The sequence below is a fragment of the Chiroxiphia lanceolata genome, chromosome 1 (genome assembly GCF_009829145.1).
Source record: "Chiroxiphia lanceolata isolate bChiLan1 chromosome 1, bChiLan1.pri, whole genome shotgun sequence".
Classification (NCBI taxonomy): domain Eukaryota; kingdom Metazoa; phylum Chordata; class Aves; order Passeriformes; family Pipridae; genus Chiroxiphia; species Chiroxiphia lanceolata.
The window spans coordinates 94,518,947-94,539,587 of record NC_045637.1 but is presented as its reverse complement, the minus strand read 5'-3'; the positions used below and the strand labels follow the sequence as shown (position 1 = coordinate 94,539,587).

The window sequence follows — 20,641 nt, the reverse complement described above, 5'->3', positions numbered from 1 at the left end:
TGCTAGGTATTCACAAAGCTGAAAGTAATAAGAATGCCAATATGTAAATTCCACAAAAAGGTCATGTACCCTTTTCTAATGATGGACTCATGTATCTACAGTCAGAGCCAAAGAAAGACAACCCAAAGTCCTATCTATCCTCCTACAGGTTTTTTCTTGATGTATCTCCTACATCAAGAAATATGTGCAGGGGTCTAATAAAGCTCCACCCTGAGCTTTTCTCCACTAACAGCCTTACTCAGAACCACTTCAACAAACGGCTAAATTAATTTTGTCGGTTCAGATTTCTTTGACATTGGGCTAAAAGCTTTCAAATATAGAACATTCTACATCAGAGGGAGTTGGTGAGTGTAGGAGGGGGCTGAGATTTACAGAAAAATTACACTATTTTTTAATGAAAACCCTCTTATTATGGAACAGGAACAGAAAACTGAAGGCTGACGTCTGCAATTAGGAGGTGTATCTGTAGTATCTGAAATTTATTCCATTCTTACATACAGTCATCTGAATTGTATCTTACTGTTTTGACTAAAAACCTTCTGAAGTGAGGACTGCATTACTTACTAATTACCTCATAATTCACTCACCCATCTTTCCTGGAGCAGGAAGGAAGAGAATTCAGAATCCTCCATGTAAGCCCTTCAATTCCATTCACACCTACTTCAGAGGTCTAAATCCTCATGCTTCTCTGTGACTAAAGCCTAAAATAAAGAAAACCAGAATAGGAACACTTAGTAACTTTATGTAACACACTGATAAAAAATTAAAGTATAATAATACATGTTTTAAAACAATTTGTTTATATTATATTATGTCTTCCAGATACTCAATGCAAAGACCTTGCTCTAATTCAAGGTCAAATGACCGTAAGATGACAGAAAACACAATGTTTTTATACAAGTACATAATTTTATATTTCAGGATTTTTACCAGTTGGGCACCACAAGGTGTTTAGTCACTGGACGAAGTCCAAAATTTCAGTCAGGATGCTTCCTTACTAAAACCTTTCTGGAACAGGAACACAACCTGGAATGTGCTCTTAAAACACAGCCTTGAGAAATAAAATTTATTGAACATTCATGCTACAAAAAGGAAGCCAAACTGTGTCAGCAGAAGACAAATCTACTCTCAGACACATATTTTCTTGTTCTCTGCAGTCACTAGCTTTCAGCGGATTTTATCTATTTATTTTAACAAATCAGGTCCAAACACAGGACAAAGGTGCTGGGCAGCAGCAGTGGTTGATGTCCCTTAACACTGCAGAACCCTGTGGGCAGCCTTCCAGCACACCCTCACATCTTGCCCTCTGCTAATCCCAAAGGCACATAGAGTATCTGCTGCCCACCTTGGAAACATAGGCTACAGCGTGATGGCGACTGCACTTTTAACAGCCAAAAAGTAAGACCAAAACTTCAGCCCTACTAAGTAAACAGTAATAAAAGATTCAAAACAGTAGCTAAGATTAAGTACAAAAAAATCCATATTTGCACATCACTTGTGCAAATACATTCTCACAAAAATATGCCCCCATGCCATTTATTTCCTATTCTTACATTTATAATTAATATTTATTATAGATACCAATTTTTTCTATTACACAGTGTGCATTTTTGTCTGCATGGCTATAACCTTGAAAGAAAATCAACATAAGCAGGCATTCCAGTCTGAAATCACAAAATTTTGTCATACGTGTCTGTAACACTGAACCGTGCAGAGTGAACTGAAGACACTGAGGCCTGGCAGACTTGTGTCACCCAGGCATTCAACCCTGTCAACGGTATTAGAGATTCTTCCAATGCTCAGAAAGTCAAATAAAAGTTGACTTCTGTAAAACATTCTGAAAATCCTGAGAAGGATAAAAGAAAGGACATTTTGCCAGCAATAAACTTTTTTATATATCTAAGCATGTTAAGTGCACCTTCACTTTTTTAACAGTATGAATAAAACGCACTGAGGTTGATCAAAATCAAGAAAAGTTCAAGTCTTAGCCACCTACATAGTACGATCCTTGTTCAAATTATAAACTTAAGAGTTAAAATAAAGGAAATTACAAGGTAAGAAGGGAGACGGTGATTAACATCCAGTTTTAGATTAAGGTTTGAAGCCGAAGGTCACCAGTTTATATGGAGAGGTTCTGTAGCACATGCTAACAAACACTGTTAAAAGCACAGATGCAGCATATATTGACCACTGTGGTAAGTCAGAAAGAGCCCATGCTGCACAAGCACACACCATGCTGTGAGGGTTACAGCTGAGGCCACTGTCTTGACAATTCAGCAGTTTGTGGTTTATGCAAACAGCCAGTTCAGAAACTTATGACTGTTTTTTTTATAGTTGTGATGTGTGTACGGTGTAGTGTTCTCCACACGCTGGAAACTTGTCCAGATAACTACATGGGGCTCAGAAAGCTTTGTTTTTGCACACTTCCAGTGTTCGGTTTACACCTGGAGCAGATACAGCATCTACAAACAAAAATGTCTTCCTATTACAAACTTGTCTATGTGACTAAACATAATTTGCTGCATTCAATTCAATTCAATTCCTTGCTAAGGAATCATAACTGGAAAGTTTTACCTTCAAAATGTACAGCCTCATGCTTTCTAACTGAAGTAGCTAAAACTACAAAAAGGAAGATACTCATGGAAGCTCGTGAGGGGTGAAAATCATGCTCTAGTTTGGACCCCTCTGGTAGTGACAGAAAAGATGAAAATCTTAATTTGATTGATTAATCAAAATTAGCATCATAAAAAAAGTTGCTCAGATCTTTTGCTTTAGTGACTGGACTGCTTTTTTGAAAAGCATGATGATGAAGTGAGTTTCCCCAGCTCAATCAGACAGGCTCAGTATTAGAAGACTAACACATGAAGCAAGTATGGTCTGTAAATGTTCGTGATGACTCACTCCTCATGCACTTTGTGCTGGTTTCAAAGAATATTTCAAAGCTCAGCTGTCACCAATATCTGATAGCTTCTTCAAACACACGGAGACACACACCTTTAAATCTGCTGACTGCTGGAGTGAAAAAGGCAAGCCAGAAGTTTCAGAATGGGCAACAAAATAGAGATGAATTGTTTAATGAGCAGACCCTGAGGTTCATTCTCCAGCTTGGATGCACTGAAGCCAAAGGGTATCTTGATTTCTCGAATTGTCCCTAAATTCTAAAAGTACGCTATAGGTATTTTTTCTCATTTTTGTGCAAGCAAGCATGCATACACAAATCCTTTCCTTTATCACAGTCTCTGGAAATCGAAAATTTTTTAACATATTCAAAACAATACCATCTTTATTGAAGATGGTCAGATAGAATACTTTGTTTATTTTTTTATGCAACCATGTGCCTATACTCCATGAAAGAGCTAACAGAATAATTAAAACAAGACACATGGCTGGGATACAAAAGAGTACATTCCCTTCTCTGCCCTTCTCAGGCAACCACCAGTATGTATCTTTTAATACTTTTATCTATAAGGGAAAACAATTTAGAATACTCACAGAAGCTCAATCCTTCTTTTCAAAAGACTGCCAAAGCCATCTGAAACACATATGGCAAACATACATAGCAAAGAAAAATGCAAGGCCTTCCTAGCATTTGGGAAAGAGAGGAGAGGAACCAATCAAATAAAACACAGTGGAATAAATCAGGCCACTTAAACACGTATGTGCACACATCTTCCTCCACAGGATCTTCCTACGAAAAGGTCATCCAAGACCATGTGTACACACACAGGGATATGCACCTGTTAAGGGGTGGGGTGCAGCTCTGCCAAAACAGACCCGGCTACCAATCACACCACTGACCAGGCAAGACGGTGAGATTCCCATTTTCCCCTGTTTTCAGTCCAAGGAAGTCATAGAAAGTAAGGATGCTGCCCACCCTAGGCCTGCAGCTGATGGGGGCCTTCACTTCTGTGGAATGGCTTCACACATGATGGAGACAGAAGTACCTGTGCAGGGGGAACCTCCATCATGACCCCTCTCCAGTGGCATTACATTTGAAATGGTGCTGCCTTTGCACTCCGAACATGTAGAGCTGCACATGAAAGGTCAGTTGGGGCCAGGGTGCAGGGAACCAGTTCAAATGCCTAAAAGAAGCGCTTCAGATGCATAAAGTCGGTAAATGCCAATTGCTTTTTACCACAACAGTCTTGCAGGAATGTCCATGTGAATGCATGCACACACAAGGAGTGTGTGCAGAACACCATCTCTACTTTAAAAACGCTGTGAACTAGGGTAAGTTAAAGATCAACTGATTGTGAGATTTTCCTGAAAAATCTGAAAAATATTTCTAGAAATATACTTCTAGAAATTAGTCTTGATCTTCCCTCCTCCAAAAAGTGCAGTGTCTGTCCCTATAACCAGAAACATTATTTTCACAACCCCCACTACCACTAATGATCTTTTGACTGTTATTTTAACAAGTAAAATCATATCACTTCTTCAACACAATGTTAATATGACCTGGAGTTTGGCCACATTGCTTACAGGGACATTATCAAAGAAGTGGTAAATTGAGCCTCAGAACCTTAGAAAAGTAATTAATGTTTGCTTATACCTATTTCAACCTATCCAGTGCAGCCACGGGTTGGTTTTGTGGGGGCAGGGAGGGAGGTTTTGGGTCTTGCTTACTTACTAAAAACCATACATAATGTGATCCACAAGGACCTCAGGAGAGAAGATGGTCTGAATCCCCCCCTCTCACCTCGCCATCAAGAAACACAATAGGAGAGAAGGCAAACCATACAAATCTGGCTCACATCAATCCAAAGGCCACATATGCTATGACAGTCGCACCCAGTTCCCTATTTCACGCTGGGACCCCCATCATCCCCCACTGGTATGGAATAGGAGGAACAACAGTAGCATTAGGACTCGTTGCATCCTCCATCACAGAGAAAAAGCATCAAGATAACCTTGTTGTGCCATCTCCCATAGGAGCAAAGGGAACTTGCCTGTTATGTATGCCCTTAGCTCAGAGTGCAACATAAAACTAGGGTTCAGGACGAATGAGATAGCCCAAAGGCCCACACAGAGTGGGGCTAGATAGGGCCTGCTCCAGGCAAGATGCCAAGAAAACAGGGCTGCATGAAACTCCTGGCCTGGGCCATGGCTGGGGGACCTGATCTAGGGCTGAGTGTAAAGTTCAGGTTAGAGTCAGGGCTGAGAGAAAAACAAAGCACAGAGGCCCACAGAGAGTGGGCGCTCAAGCAAGTAATGGATGCAGGTCCTATCTCCCACTGAACGCATCTCCTGCATGCAAGCAAGATGAAAGCTGTAATCTGCCCCTCACAGCTGCCACTGTAGGTTGCAAATACCTTCAGGCAGACATCATAAACTTCATTACACCTGATTAGCCTCAGGTTCTTAGCACAGCATCACAAAACATTACCCCCTCTTGCTTCTCATCTCACTTTCAATTCCAACAATATTTCACAACTTCCAGAAGCATTCCTGCAAACATCTGCACCCTTCAGCTAGCCTTACAAAGCATAGTGTCTACAGCTTCTGAGAGAGCTGAGACAGGTACCCGGGGGCCCTGTCTGCAAACACCTGTGTGAGAAACCCAGCCCTGAGATGGTCCCACCCTGGGGCTCTCCCCCCACCCCACGCAGGGGCCTCTGTACACCCTGGCCTGCACTGCTGTAGTCTCACCGAACTCCACTGCTGCAAGAAAAGCTTTGCTTCTCCTGAGCTTCTCCATGGGAAGCTTAAGGCTGAAAGGAAGGTACGCATGCCCAGCAGTTCACTATTTTTAAGTTGGCCTGTTATACAGCTGCATACCTTAGGTTATCTGCCACACAACTGATCACAGTACTGAGTTGCCAATTCAACTTCTTCAGACACAAAAACTTTGCATTATGTAGCTTTGCATCAGAATCAACTCAAAATAGAAATAGAAAAATATGATCTATCTTCTTTTTGCTCATTTTCTTCTTGATAGGAAAACCTTTTTTTTATATAATAAAACCACAATATGCATGTAAACACACACACTCCTTGAAAATTAGCTGTAAAGCTAGTCATTAATTGTAAAAAAAAGCCTGCCATCTGAAATTTTGTTTAAACTACAAAAAGACTGAAAAAATTACTTTAGATATATCTTCACATGAAAATTCACTAACAGTAGGTCACTAAACCCAGTAGAATGTAAATCTGTGAATAAAACTTGGAAGATCGCTCCCTTCGAATTAAAAACTAGCAGCTCCGTGTCTGGCGGAGAGTTGCATAACCTCTACAACTTGCCAGCTAAATGTCTGTTGTGGTGTTTGTTCCGGTTTTAAATCTTCTATGAGATATTCTAGGTATAATCTGAATAATAGCTATCAATGAACAAGGACTTAATAAAGGACATATTATTTTATCTTTGCTGATGACAGCACAAGACACCCAACAATGTCTGTGCTCTTAAATCTTTACGCACCCTTAAATGCCTTATTCTATCAAGTTGTAGCTGAACCATGACTCTGAGCACAGACTAGTAGAACATCCTGCTTCAAAGTGCTCAGAGAAAGGGCCTTGTTTATCATATACATAATTTTATCTTTTACATTCATTTTTAACATTGAAAGAAAACACAAGCAAAAATTTAATTATTAAAATTATCTATTGCACTTCTGCATTTTTCACTCTTAAAAAAAAAAATTCATTATGTGCACCAAGGAATATAATGACCATAGAAACAAAACTACAGAGCATCAGCTTCCAGGTTTCCAGACAGTATGGGTAGTTTCAAGTGGTCAGATTTCAAAAAGGAAAGAGCTTCCTCTGCTTCCACACCTTCTGTTTAGCTACAAACTTTCCTTATATATGTAATTAATTCTGGCAACAAATGAGTCCACTATACATAGCCCTCAAAAAGAATAAGCAACTACTCGGAAATAAACTAAAATGATGAGGTTAATCACAACTTATTTGGGGAAGAAGAATAAATCTGGTTTATCTTCAACTATCATTTTTCTTAAATATAAAGTATAAAAATCTTTAAAATGCCTTGAACTCAGGAAGGCACTGTCAGTTTCAGAAGAAAAAATGAGGTTGGGGTATAAGCTTTTACCATACCCAACCTACTATATGGGGTAGAAGTCAACAACACGCAAGTAGGAATACACATTTTGACATTTTTAAGGAAGTTGCCCTGCATTACTCAAAAGTTTTTATCCCATGTTTATTTGGTAGATCATTTATGTATAATATTTAATATCAAACATTCACTAAAATCTCAGGATACTAAGACTCCACCCTTGTGCAATGTAGACTTAAAAACTAAGTACATTTCATTTTCTTCCCATTAAAAACCATGACAATTGAAACAAATACTCTACAATACCTCTTGCATTACTTAATATATCAAATTTTGCTTAACCTGTGCCATCCTGAACCTCAGCTTCTGCTAGAAGTTACACAGGTAGAATAGAAATTGCCAAAGATAAAAGCTTGCAGCCTTTAACTACCAAGAGCCTTGTAAGTTCTGAGACTAGACCAGTCACAAATTATTACAAAAATGGACACTATTTGGATCTTTATCACTTTTCAGCAAAAAAATAGTTAAAATAAAATACCAAATACTGAATACCAAGCATTTCTGTCCCAGAATCCAACACTACACAGATGAAAGGGACAGTTTACGCTCCTCTGACCCATAGCAAAAGAAATCAAGACTTGCATTCAGATCGTGCTTGGAAATTTTCTCTGGTATTATTATAACAATATATTTCTGTGTAACTCCTTTTCCAGCTCTGACTGGTATTTTCTGACAGGAATCTTGTTCATCAGAAAAGTAAAATCCTCATCAGCTGAACAAAAATATTTCATGGAAACATAACAGATTCAAATAGCTGGTGAGGAAACCCGTACCCTAATGGGTTCCTATCAGCTTCCCTGGCAAGCTGAGAAGGGACCCAGCCTCCCTGGTCTGGCAACCCTGCATCAGCTCTTGGGCCTGCAGCAGGCAGCTCCTTAAAACAGGTTGGTGCGTGGTCCGGGGAGAACACAACTGAGGGGATTTAGAGACACACACCCACACCCCTAATTTGCAAGATGCAATGTCCTTCAGATATGAAGCAGTATGTTTCATCAAAGCTGGCATGGGCAGCAGCAGCAGCAGTACAGTAGGCACCTTTTTCTGGTACGTCAAAACCACCAATGCCCACAAACGGAGAGGCGGAGAAATAGCTGTTTGCAGTTCTGTGTGGGGTAGGTTATATGTTAGTATCAAATGTGACTTGATTTTTGAGTGGGCAGTAAGTGACTTGGCTCCAGGACTGCTCATAGGTGCATCAACCCTGCGCTGCCCCTGAGCTGTAGTACAGTCACACTTTTGGGACTCGAGTTGATATTTCTTTCTTACACTACATAAAAGCACCAGTTTACTCCAAGATGGCTCAGCAAGGTCTGAAGCAAGAAGGTGCAGGGGAGATAGGTCCTAAATTCTCTATAAACCTTTCCTTGCAAACCCTGCCACACCACTAGATACACGTGTCTGTTGTTTGAGAGTGCTTCTGAGTCTGTGTAGATATCCCGCGCCATGGTCCCAACACTGCACGGGAGCCAGACCACAGCACAGCAGCCTCACTGAAAGGCTAAGGGAGCAGATGAGCAGCCTGTGTGATGCTCGCAGACCTGCCACCACTTCAGAGCACCAGGAGAGATGAAGATCCACAAGACATGTCCTTCTCAGAAGTCAGTGCAGGCAGATCTTAAAGTATGCTACAGTAGGAAAACCTATTCCAACCACCAAGGCAGGAACAACTAGTTCTGAGGCTTTTGCTTATCAGTCTGTTGTTTAGGGGGTAAAGAAGGAGCAAGATACAAGGGCAGGGGCAGGTAGAAAGGCGTTTTTTAATGGGTCCAGGGCGAGGTCTTCCAGAGTTCATATTTCAAAAAAATTATCATGGTGCTTTGCCAAGATGACCAATATTTCTGAAGAAGTTCTTTTTGAAACTATTTTAATGCAACAAACTTGAAAGCATGTGTATATTCAGCATTGATGTTGGCTCTTGATATCAAAATCTTATCATTCCTCCCCCCTTCCTGACCCACTATTAAATATAATTAACTCCACTTTCTTTCCAATGCTTTCTGCTCTCTTGGCAAAGAGCAGGCTGCAAAGCCTATCAGAGAGCAGAGAATGGAGGAAGGAAGGATGAAACACAGCAGGAGAGCTGTGCCCAAAGCTGATGATTTGAACACAATTTAGCTTACAGTTAACTCACAGCAGGACTTTCATAATGTCCTTTATCATCTATGAAGCCATTTCCTCATTATTCATTATCATTACACATAACAAGACAAGGAAAGATGTTTCTGCACAAAATGGAAAACCATTAGCATAGAACCATAAATCAGCAAAGGCTTGATGAATTTTAGAAAAGAAGCCAATTCTTGCTTCTGTTCACTAGAGAAAAGAAAGGTGATCTGTAGCAACAACCCTGAACATTCTGTGCAAAACTTTCTCTGGACTTGTCAGAGCTCCTCTCAGAGGGAAATCAAGGAATCCCATCTAGCCTGCACCTCCAGTTCTCACTTTTGTGTCACACACAGCACATATTTATGCTCTGATTGCCCTGTTACATTTAAATAGGGGGAAGTCATCTACAAAGAATAAGAGAAAACAGTGTAATACACATTTCAACTCTGCTCCTTCCTGGAATCCATTGCTAATGTATTTCAAACACAAAGTGTACCAGAAGCATTTAGTTTATTGCTATTTTTCGAGTCATGGATAGCAGAACAATTCTTAGTCAAGAGTCATAGGGATCTTCCATACCACAGTACTAACACATGATGGAAAAATTGGTTTCACCATCACAGACATGAAATCTGCCTCAGATAAAGACAACTAACTCATGAAGTCAAGAGTCAAAAATATTTCAGAGGCAACCACAGGTCAACATGACATTTCCTTTATCTGATCTTGGACTCTGTTTGTACATGGGAAAAGGAAAAACATGCTGATAACATTTGTGGTATCTTACTATTGAAACTGAGTTGTGTGCACCTGTGAGATAGCAACAGGCAGGCTGCAAACCATTACCTGTCTTTGCCAGCTGAAGGTATTTAGTTTTTCAGTGAAGGGAAGTCTGAAAGGAACTACCTCTGTGGAGACTGCTAGCATCTCAGTAAATCAGAGGTATGTGGGAAAGGCAATATGCAAAAAATCAGACTTTTTGTTGTTCTACAAAATAACATTTTGAACTTCAGAGACAAAGCCAAACTTCTGTATATTGATGTCAAAACAAAGACAATTTACCTACACATAAGTAACAACCTCATTGCAAAACCTGGCCATTAAGCTTCATCCCTTCTTCTAATCCCCTGGACTATTCTTTCAACTGACTGTTACTTCTCATTTGACCTGTTTAACCTCACTGTTTAAGCTTTCTACTCCCAGACCTCTTTTGCTGCTCCTCTCACTCTCTCAGCTCACAGACAGCCTTCCATTAGCATTCTTCTCAGCCCGGAAGAATGTTAATTGTTGTACAAATCACACTGTAAAGGCAAATATCATAAAAAAGAGCTGAGCAACAGAAATTCAACCACCAGTCCAACACATTCAGCTCTGTTTCCATGATTGGAAAAAATACGAAAACAAGTCAAAAGAGAAGGGTTTTTTTCAGGCAGAAAAAAAAAGGAAAATGTAACAATTGAGAAAAAGACTAACACGGCAAAAAAACTGCTGTGGAGATGAAATGGCACAATGCAAGTATGCAAGTAAACCACAAACAGAAATCTTGGCAAGGATTAAACTCCGAAAGACATAGATATGATTGTTTCAAAATAATACAACCCAGCCTGAGAGAAGAGGTTTAGTTTTCCTTAGTGTGCTATTAAGCATTTGCCCCAGCTCCTTCTTACATGTACACACTATGGAAATAACCCTTAGTAAAAAAAAAAAAAAAAAATAGTACATTTTTATGTTTAAGTTCTAGTAACTTCAACAGACCACCATAAATTTCAGTTAAACACCCATGTAAGTGGACAAGAATGCTATTCTAGTCATACACTCATTGCATGAGTTGTGAGGAAAAGCACTGTCGGGAACAAGTCACCAAGAAGTCAGAGACAAGACAGCAATGCCAAGAGGACTTGTGAAGTGAGCAAACAACAGAGAGGCTCATCAAGGTTTCCACAGGAAAAAACAACAAGTATTAAAGCGGTTTCTTTTGGGAAATGCAGTAGTTAGAGGCAAACATTTTTAAGCTCAGTTGGAAAAGACATAAAGCACCAGCTGATTACAGAAACCATTACACCAAACTGCCACAGCTGCAATGTTGTGGCCTCTTCACTGGGTTGAATCCTCAGCCTCTGCCTCCACCTCCTTCCACCACAAAATCCTTTCACTAAATGAGTTTGTGGCCTCACTGCAGTCCAATTAGAAGTAATTTGCTCTTCTGTTTCTCTCTGGCTACAAGTAGTGCACTAGATTTTTAGACTGTTTCTGAGTTTGAGAAAAAAGGAGCTCCCACTCTAAGATAGTAAATTTCCTGCTGCAATCCACAAGTTGGATCAGATCAGGAGGGCCAGATCTCTGACCTGAGCGTGAGGCTCTTACAAAGGCACTTGGGACATCAGCATCAGTGAAGAAGATGAGGGCAAAAGAACATGATATTAGCAAGGCCTTTCCTATAACCTTATAATGAATGATGCCTCAGACAGAAATAAATGTCTTTTCAGTGAAAGCACCATTTCCTAATTTCTTTCACTCTTAGAGAAGGCTTTATTTTAATAATCTTTTTTAACTGCTTAATGAGAATCCAGTATATCTCCTACACTTCAATTCTCTTCATTTTATTTCCCTTGATTACAACAGCACCTCCTTGCACAGCCTATTCAGAAGCTGACATATTGGTATTTTGGTGGATTTTTGACAGAGTTTAACTTTTTCCCTTTCGTTTTCTTCCTTTGAAGTCTTAAAAGAAATACATCTATCATCTTTTTACCATAAAAAGTCCTACAGGCAATAGGTTGACTTACAGCTTTGGCTTTTCTAGCAAACATGATGCTATATGGTGAGGAGCATATTTCCTGCCCGAATCCATGTGAGGCTATCAGAGCTAACTTCACAGACCAATTCCCTCTTCATTGCCAATTCACCCCGGTACTATTTTGCCCCCACTGGATCAAAAACTCTATGAACTTACCCTCCCCAAAAGAAGTAATTTTTACCCCGCTACTGTTTCATCAATCACAGAGCGAGAGAATGCAGGCGTGTATGTCTGAGCATGCAAAGGGGGTTTAAACCCCCCCCACCCCAAGCCTTTTATTAGCGTTGTAAAGTCAGAATATTAACTAGACTGTTTCTTTCATCACATCACTTGCAGACAATCAGTTGTACCTTATAACAAGCTGTCATAACTTCTCCTTTCAGAATCCAAGACTGTCCAGCCTAACCTTGAAGGGAGAAAATAAAATAAATGACATCTCTCTTAGAGTTTGCCTTCAAACAGAAGGCAAGGAGTAGATATGGCTGGCAACTGATGCGTAGAGATGTGAAAACATTAACTGAGGTATTTCGAACCTCCTCCCAGGTAACTTCATAAGAGACGATTTCAGACTTGAAAGCGCTGTCTTGATTAAGCTACCTTCACTAAAATAAAAAAAAAAATTCACTTCAATCAAATCAAGTGACTGTGGAAACCTCTTTTAAATACCACTGCCTGTAATCTCACAGAGTCCCAGGCACAGTTCCCAAAGACTTCAATAAAACTTTTGTCTGGGATAAGGAGTGCCAGATTTGGCCCACTTTAATATATTAAGTCTGTGGTAGGTGAAAAACATGGAGCAGTTGTGAAACTACCCTCATAGCCAAGGAGATAAGAGAAAACAGCACTCGTTCTTCCCCACAATGGGAACATACAGGGGGTGGATGGGAAAGTTAAAGAGGAGGAGGGAGCAGGAGTTTTAGGACAAAAATTATTTAACATCCTCCCCGTGTGGGCTGGAAAGGATTGTGGTATGCTTGTTAGTGAAGCTGGCTAGAGTGGAAGGCTGAGAAAGCATTCAAGGATGCATGTATGTCTGCGCATGTGTGTGTATGAGTGTGTTAAGGGTCAGGTCTGCACAAGTTCACAAAGTTTAGTCAATTCTCCTGCCAGCTCTTCTAGGCTTGAAACAAATACAGATAACCTCGGCTTAACCCAACTCCAAGCAAACCTTCCCTTCTAACTCCCACTGTCAATTAGCAACCTTCAGTCCAAAGTGCCTAAAAATAAACTATGAAATCACTCCAGTTACAGCCCTAGTAATGCACTTTTCCATAAACTTCTCTATGTCACTGAAACGCTTCAAATCTCATTTGTTGAAAACATGATTTGTTAAAAGACAAATAAGTGTCTGTGAGGGGTGTTGTGGCTTAACTTCCCAGAAGGTCTTTATTCTTGTAGAAGTTTTTCTATCCCCCCAGTAAACAAGGTACTTCTGTCTGAAATAGTGTTACTTGCTGCTGCTTTTAAGATAAGCAATGCTAAAATAGCTAGTTGGATTACTTTTCAAACACGATAGGCTTCTTGCACAGCAAAACACTGTTATTCAATATACTTATTTCATAATTTCAGAATCCTTTTTTTTTTCTCCCTGTTCCCAGGGAGAAATGAAGAAGAAACATCCCAGGGATGTTCCCAGCTGTGAACATCCATCCTCATGGCAGCATCAAGACCACCCAGATTCATCTTCGTCTCTCAACCGTCTGCCTCTGCTTCACCAAGATAAAAATCTAGACAGAGCCTTTATTATTATTTTATCCATTACTTGTCTAAACCTTCACCTGCAAAACACTGACTCACTCTGTCTTTAACCACCTGAGGAATGTAAAGGAAGAGAAATTAACTCATGGGCATGGAAACTCAATAGCCAACAGCATAAACTTGCAAATCAAACAAGGAAAGTCAGATGAACAACAGAAGTTTTTCAAACAGATGAAAACTCAAGTCCTAAAAACAGAAGTCAGAGGAAGCTTGGCTGATCTGTTCCTTTTTGCCATAATGCATGCTTATCATCAGATGATAGCTAGAAATATTTAATTTATTAATGTCTCATAAACCTCAAATTAGTAGCTTTGAATACTGCTCAGTCGCCACCGAACACACAAATTTAGTCAAGAGTCTCCTAAGAAAACAAGATATTGGCAAATAGACAACTCTTCTACCTCAGATCTTAATAGAGAGGAAAGCTATTGTAAACTACAACATTGCAAAATATTCCAAGTCTTGGTAAAAAGCTGGTGGATCACCAAGTCACCACTTAAAACTTATGAAATGAACACTAATGCTACAGCATGTTTGATTTTCCTTCATGTCTGCTGCATCAGCCCCCACTGCAAAAGCTGCCTCAGTGACAAATTGCAACATCTCTCAATTAAGTATAATCTCATTGGTAAGCGTCACGAAAGATTCCTTCAAGTGTTAGGAAACAGGAAGCAAAAACCACTAGCTTTCTTTTTGACAATTAGTACTCTATGTCTGGAAAAGCCTTCTGCCCAAGAATATCAGCAGATCACATCTTAGTGCCTGCCACTTTTCTCAGTGGAATATGGTAGTAGTGGCAACACACAAAGCTTTTCTGCTGCAAAGACAACAGTGCTGTCCCACTAAAAGACAGTGTCAGACAGAAGCCTCTTAAAAAATATGTATTAAAAACCTAAACACGACCCTTCAGATTACAGGAAAACCTTCACCCATCATTTTGACACTTCACACATCAGTATGAAAAGATTATCATACCAGAAAGAGCATGCTACATTAGCACACTGGAAGTAAACACTTGAACCGTTTTCTTCTAGACCTCTCATATAATTGAAATTTAGCAAATATTTACCATGTTTTGGATGTTTAAACTTTCACCAACATAAATTATAATGTAATATCAAAAGGCTAAGTACCTTGACTGTATGCAGTCTGTATTTCCAGACCGTTTTTTTCCCTGAATTTTCATCAAATAGGAAATTTAGTCCTGCAACCCCACTCCCAATTTGAATAAGAGGGCAGCTGCTCCAGACTGTGATCATACCAGTGACCCATCTTCAGGGGAAAGACAAACAAAACACATTCACTGGTGTGAGTCAGGAATTCTCTGTCTTTGTCCTCAGCAAGAGAAATGTAACTTTCTTTTGTGCTGTTCAAATTATCTTGAGGGATCATCATTTAAAAATCCACTGTAAACCATGTTACACAAGGCAATTATGGTAATAAAGTAGTATAACAAAGTTTACAGTTTACTCGCTGCCATCCACACTTAATTTACTTTACAGCAAAACTTAAGGGCTTTGTATCAATGCTGTTTTTGCAAGCAGAAAACCAATACATGTTCATTAATTCGTGGTACTTTGGGGAGGGGGTGAGAGGAGGAGGAAAACAGACAAGACACTGTTCGCTGTCATGCTTTTTCAATCAGTGTATCTCACCTCTGTAACTCAGTCTTCTGAAGAAAATGGATATGGTTGAAGTGTTTGGAATAACAACATATGTAAATGAAAAATGCTGATTTCTTTTAACAGAAAAGGGACACACTTCTGCCATCATTTTCTCAAGGAAATAAGTCCTCAGCTAAATTGAGCAAAGCAAGGGTAAGTATTTAGCAAATTCTTGCAACACAGAATCAGTTGACATAAACATACAACAGGATCTAATGCAACCCTAAATCCAAAGCAAATATTCAGAAAAAGGTGAATACTGGGGGGGGGGGTTAAATATTTTCCCCCCCCCAGTAGTTACATACTTGGACTCTCCCTCTTTTCTACATGTGCTGTCCTCGTATTTGTGATTTTGCATTTTGAGAAAATACAATAGCATTCAAAATTATTCTCTGCAATTATCCATTATGATTCCAGGAATAAACAAACTGATTAGAAAACCTCACTGAAATCAACTTATTATTTTATTAATTCTTCATTCAGTTTAAGTAAACAAGTAAGGCTTCATGTGAGATTAGCTCCAGGGTTTATTCAAGTCACATCTGACATGAATGCTTTAACCAAGCCCATTATGCAGTGATTTTCATGGCCTCCCTCAGAAAAAAAAAGGGCAACCTCAAAAGATTTGAGAAAGGCAGACATTGTGTTTTCACAATCCTGGGAAAAACTTGGGGTTGTCCCACAGTGCAGTTAGGAAAAAAAAAAAAAGAAAAAAAAAAAACCTAACACTCTGCCTCCCAGACTCCGCCTGAGCAGAGAGAGCAAGTCCAGATGGCACCCAGATTTGCTGCTATTTCACAGGCCCTAGCTAAGCCCAAAACCGGAAAAAATACAGCAGGCCTGCTACATACAGATTTCAGCCCTGGGCTACGCGCTACTGTAGCTGCTTCTCAGGATAGACAGGGTGATCAAAGACTTGTTACAACACAAAAAAATCCAGCACATTTATCACTAAAAGTATTCCCCTACCGAAGAAATTAGTAGTTCAAGAAAGTGGGGAGAAAGCAAATGCACTGTATTTATAAAATCTTAAAGTGAAAAGTAATATTTTCAAAAACTGCTTCAATAAGTAGAAAGACAGGTTTTCAGGAATTTTATATTTTTCACCTGAAGTGCTAAGAGACCAAACAAAAAAAGCACTGTTCTGTAAGGGCAGGAAGAAAACCATTACAGCAGAAGCAGCTGAATTTCTTAATCCAAGCTGCCTCACTGGGTAAAGGTAAGCCAGCAGGTAAAATGATTAAGTACATTACTTGAAAATATTACCTCTTAAAAAGCCAAAAGAAGTTTCAGCAAAGAATTTTACTGAAATTTACTGAATGTCTATAGGTATACACAGCTATAAATATGGTAAGATTTAAAGCTAAATCTGTGTAAACTTCCTGTCCAAAACAAGAACAAGCTTTGGTGGAAACATTCCTTCAAAGGCATCATCATTTTACCATGTGTTGTCCAGGGCTTATCATAATTGCAACATAGTAAAAAGCCTTCTGTAACACACAATTTCTATTCCACTTCCTACTTGTCATGAACTTTATGAAAAAAAAAGACTGTTTTTATCTTAATTTTCTCCACTGGTTCCAACTTCTTTGCAGTCTACCAAAATCTCTGAGAAAATGTATTTTGCTACACTGCTTTAAGGGCTAATTTCTCATAGCTGAAATAGAAATAGTAGTGTGGAAAACCCGTAAGACACAGTAGCTTCCTTCCCAGTCTACAAATGGTGAAAACAAACAGGAAAGAGATTAAAATAGGATTGGCAGAAATAAATCTGTGACTCTAGTAGAAAAATCATGGCTAGGCTTCGCGAACGAAGATTTGGGAAGGGCTCTACCCACATTTGTAAGAAAAATAAGCTTATTTGTATTTCACAAAATACACTCGCTTTCTATGAAAATGTTCAATTTTTCTTTTATACATTAAGGAACAGTATTTTAACCAGAACCCAAAATGTTTGCATTTAGAAGTTCATGCTTTTGTCCTTCTAACAAGTCTCAGACTGTTCCTTTTCAGGGTCTAGGCTCCATTCTAGTATGGTAGGTATTCATACACACCCCTTACCAGGGGGATGAAACACAATGCTTCACTGAAGGTACAGTCTGACCTGCATCCTAATCTACAGAGAAAGAGTGAGCTACACTCCTAAGGGGCACAGCTTCAGCAAATTGCAAACCTGAGCTTGCAAACATACTGCAGAGTTTAGACAACAATATAGCACGACACTACAAACAATGTCAAGTTAGAGACTTTTGAATGCTGAAGTCCCCAAGGAAACTTCTTGCAGGTCAAATGCACCCTGATACGGAGGGGAACATGCAGTTGCCCTTCACCTTCTCCTCTTTCAACCATTTCTTTCTCATGATGCCAAGGTGTCATCTTTGGCTTTGTCCTCTGTCTGCCTCCATGCACCCAGGACTGGCTCAAAATTGTGCCTGCTTTAGCATCTTCAGTGCCTTGACTTCCCTTTCTATTCATAAAATCAAAACACTCCTCCAGTCCCTCATTATTGTTGCTGAGATGTGAGATAATCTCTTTCCTTCTGGCTGTAACAGAAGTAATCTTATCCTCTGAAATCCACTCAAAATGCAAAAATCATTTTTCTGGATTACTGCCTCAAGCACACTGCCTCTATTTCATCCTGCCAGTCCTCCTGCTGGCACCCCCTTTTTCTACTACATTAAACACAAATTGCTTGCCTTCATTTTAAGAGTTGTTCTTAGCCGATGACAACTGATCTAAATGCCCTACACATCTACTTAAAACCCAGGTAATGAAGCCTAATAACTGCATACAAAATCTCTTACATAAGGAGTAGATAGCACTTGAAGCCTTGCACTTTAATAGCCAATACAGTAGAGTACACTTTCTCACAACAAAATCTGTGGCACATGGCCGAGATACTCTCCTCTTTTTGCAGGTTGAGACTAGCGCAGGCTTTTAAAACAGCTGCCCTTCTGAACCATTTTACAACAGACTGTTAGGAAGTCCTGTGGGATCTTCTTGGTAACCAAAGAGCACTCAAAAGCCAAGTGCGTTCACAGAAAACCTCACAAAAATGGCAGGTTGTTATTTCAAGTCCTTTTTTCCCTCCAAGAGAGTCTCCCCAGGAAAAACTCCTGTGATGCAGTCTCATTTTATCAAGCTGGTATAATGTTAATGAGGTATTTTGGGCTCCATGAGAAACAGTGGCACATTGCACTTCTCTACATGACAGCTCATGGTTTTTCTTCCACAATAAGCAAGGTCTACTGCCAGTAGGTATTAAACCATTTTTTGCAACATCCCCTAGACCCTCTGCACCTAATGCGTGGAAAGAGAGGAATAAGAGTGCAGAGGGACAACCTGTAATTTCAGTTAATCTCCAAACTAGGGAACCGAGAACAATTTTATTTTCAGGTTCTGCACATTCGCCACACCTGCAGTCCAACCCTCTGGCTGGTCAAGCTCCAAGAACACATCAGCTCCCCAAACTTCAGAGCTACCTGATCTGGCTTGAACGGAAAGGAAATCACAGTGTCACAGAATACGCTGAGTTGGAAGGGACCCAACTCCTATCCTTGCACAGGACCATCCCCAAGAGTCACACCATGTGCCTGAGAGTATCACCCAAATGCTTCTTGAACTCTGTCAGGCTTGGTGCTGTGACCACTTCCCCGGGAAGCCTTTTCTAGTACCCAACCACCCCTCTAGGTGAAGAACCTCTTTCTAATATCCAACCTGAGCCTCCCTTGACACAATTTTAGGCCATTCCCTTGGGTCCTGTCACTGGTCACCACAGAGAAGAGATCAGTGTCTGCCCCTCCTCTTCCCCTCATGAGGAAGTTGTAACTGCAATGAGGTTTCCCCTCAGTCTCCACTTCTGCAGGCTGAAAAGACCAAGTAACCTCAGCCACTCCTTCTACAGCTTCCCCTCAAGGCCCTTCACCATCTTCATTGTCCTTCTTTGGATGCTCTCTAAGAGTTTAATATCTTTCTTACATTATGGTGCCTAAAACTGCTCACAACATTCAAGGTGAGGCCACACCAGTGCAGAGCAGAGCGGGACAATCCCCTCCCTCAACTGGCTGGTGATGCTTTGCCTGATGTCCACCAGGACAGGGTTGGCCCTCCTGGCTGCCAGGGCACTGCTGACTCATATTCAACTTGCTGTCGACCAGGACCCCAGGTCCCTTTCCATGGCACTGCTTTCCAGCATCTCATTCCCCAGTCTGTACGAACATCCACGGTTGCCCCATCCCAGGTGTAGAATGTAACACTTTCCCTTGTTGAACTTCATATGGTTGGTGATTGCCCAGTCCTCTCATTTGTTGACGTCTCTCTGCAGGGCCTCTCTGCCTTTGAGGGAGTCAACAACTCCTCCCAGTGTAGTGTCATCTGCAAATTTGCTTAGTATTCCTGCCAGTCCTGCATCCAAGCCATTTATGAAGATGTTGAAGACCACAGGGCCTAAGATGCAGCCCTGTTGAATCCCAATAGTGACAGGTTGCCAGTTTGATGTTACCCCATTCACCATTACCCACTGTGCCCAACCTGTGAGCCAACTGCTCAATCACCACATGATGTGTTTATCCAGCTCTGCTGGACGTTTTGTCCAGAAGGATCCTGTGAGAGACAGTGTCGAAAGCTTTCCCGAAATCCAAAAAATTTACATCAACTGGCTTTCCTTGATCAGCCAGGTGGGTTACCTTGTCATAAAGGGAATCAGGTTTGATTAGTAGGACTTTTATCTCATGATGCCTCCTGGCTGTGACCAATGACTGGGTTGTCTTTCAGACAGTTTTCTATACATCCCAGAATAATCTACTCCATAACTTTACCAGGCACTGAAGTGAGACTGACAGGCTGTAGTTTCCAGGGTCCTGCTTCTTGCCCTTCTTGAAAATAGGGACAACATTCACCAGCTTCCAGTCAGCTGGGACTGAATTCCCAAGACCTCCCAAAAATCATTGACAGAGGTTTTGCGATGACATCAGATCTAAAGAAAGTTGGGGCATGTTCTAACATGGTTTCCACAGATCATTTTAGGAGGTGACATAGTATATTTGGAAAAGTCCAATAAGTATATAAGTTAACACTTACCATTATTAAACAGGCTCGAGACAATCCCAAGCAAATAACAGTCCTTTATTATATACATGAAGGAAAGCTGAAAGATAAATAACAAAGGAAGAAGAAATACGCAAGCAAATGTATGAATGTGTATGAATGTTTTACACAGTAAAGAAAAGCTTGCACCCA

The 20,641-nt window shown here is 40.3% G+C and overlaps 1 long non-coding RNA gene across 1 annotated transcript in view; it reads right to left on the bottom strand.

Moving 5' to 3' along the window:
* Positions 1 to 593: 593 nt before the first annotated feature.
* Positions 594 to 20,641, bottom strand: part of LOC116797406 — a 135,829-nt gene continuing 115,781 nt past the window's right edge. The window contains exon 4 of the long non-coding RNA XR_004360648.1: positions 594 to 701. This is a non-coding gene — a long non-coding RNA (uncharacterized LOC116797406). The remainder of the gene's footprint in view (positions 702 to 20,641) is intronic.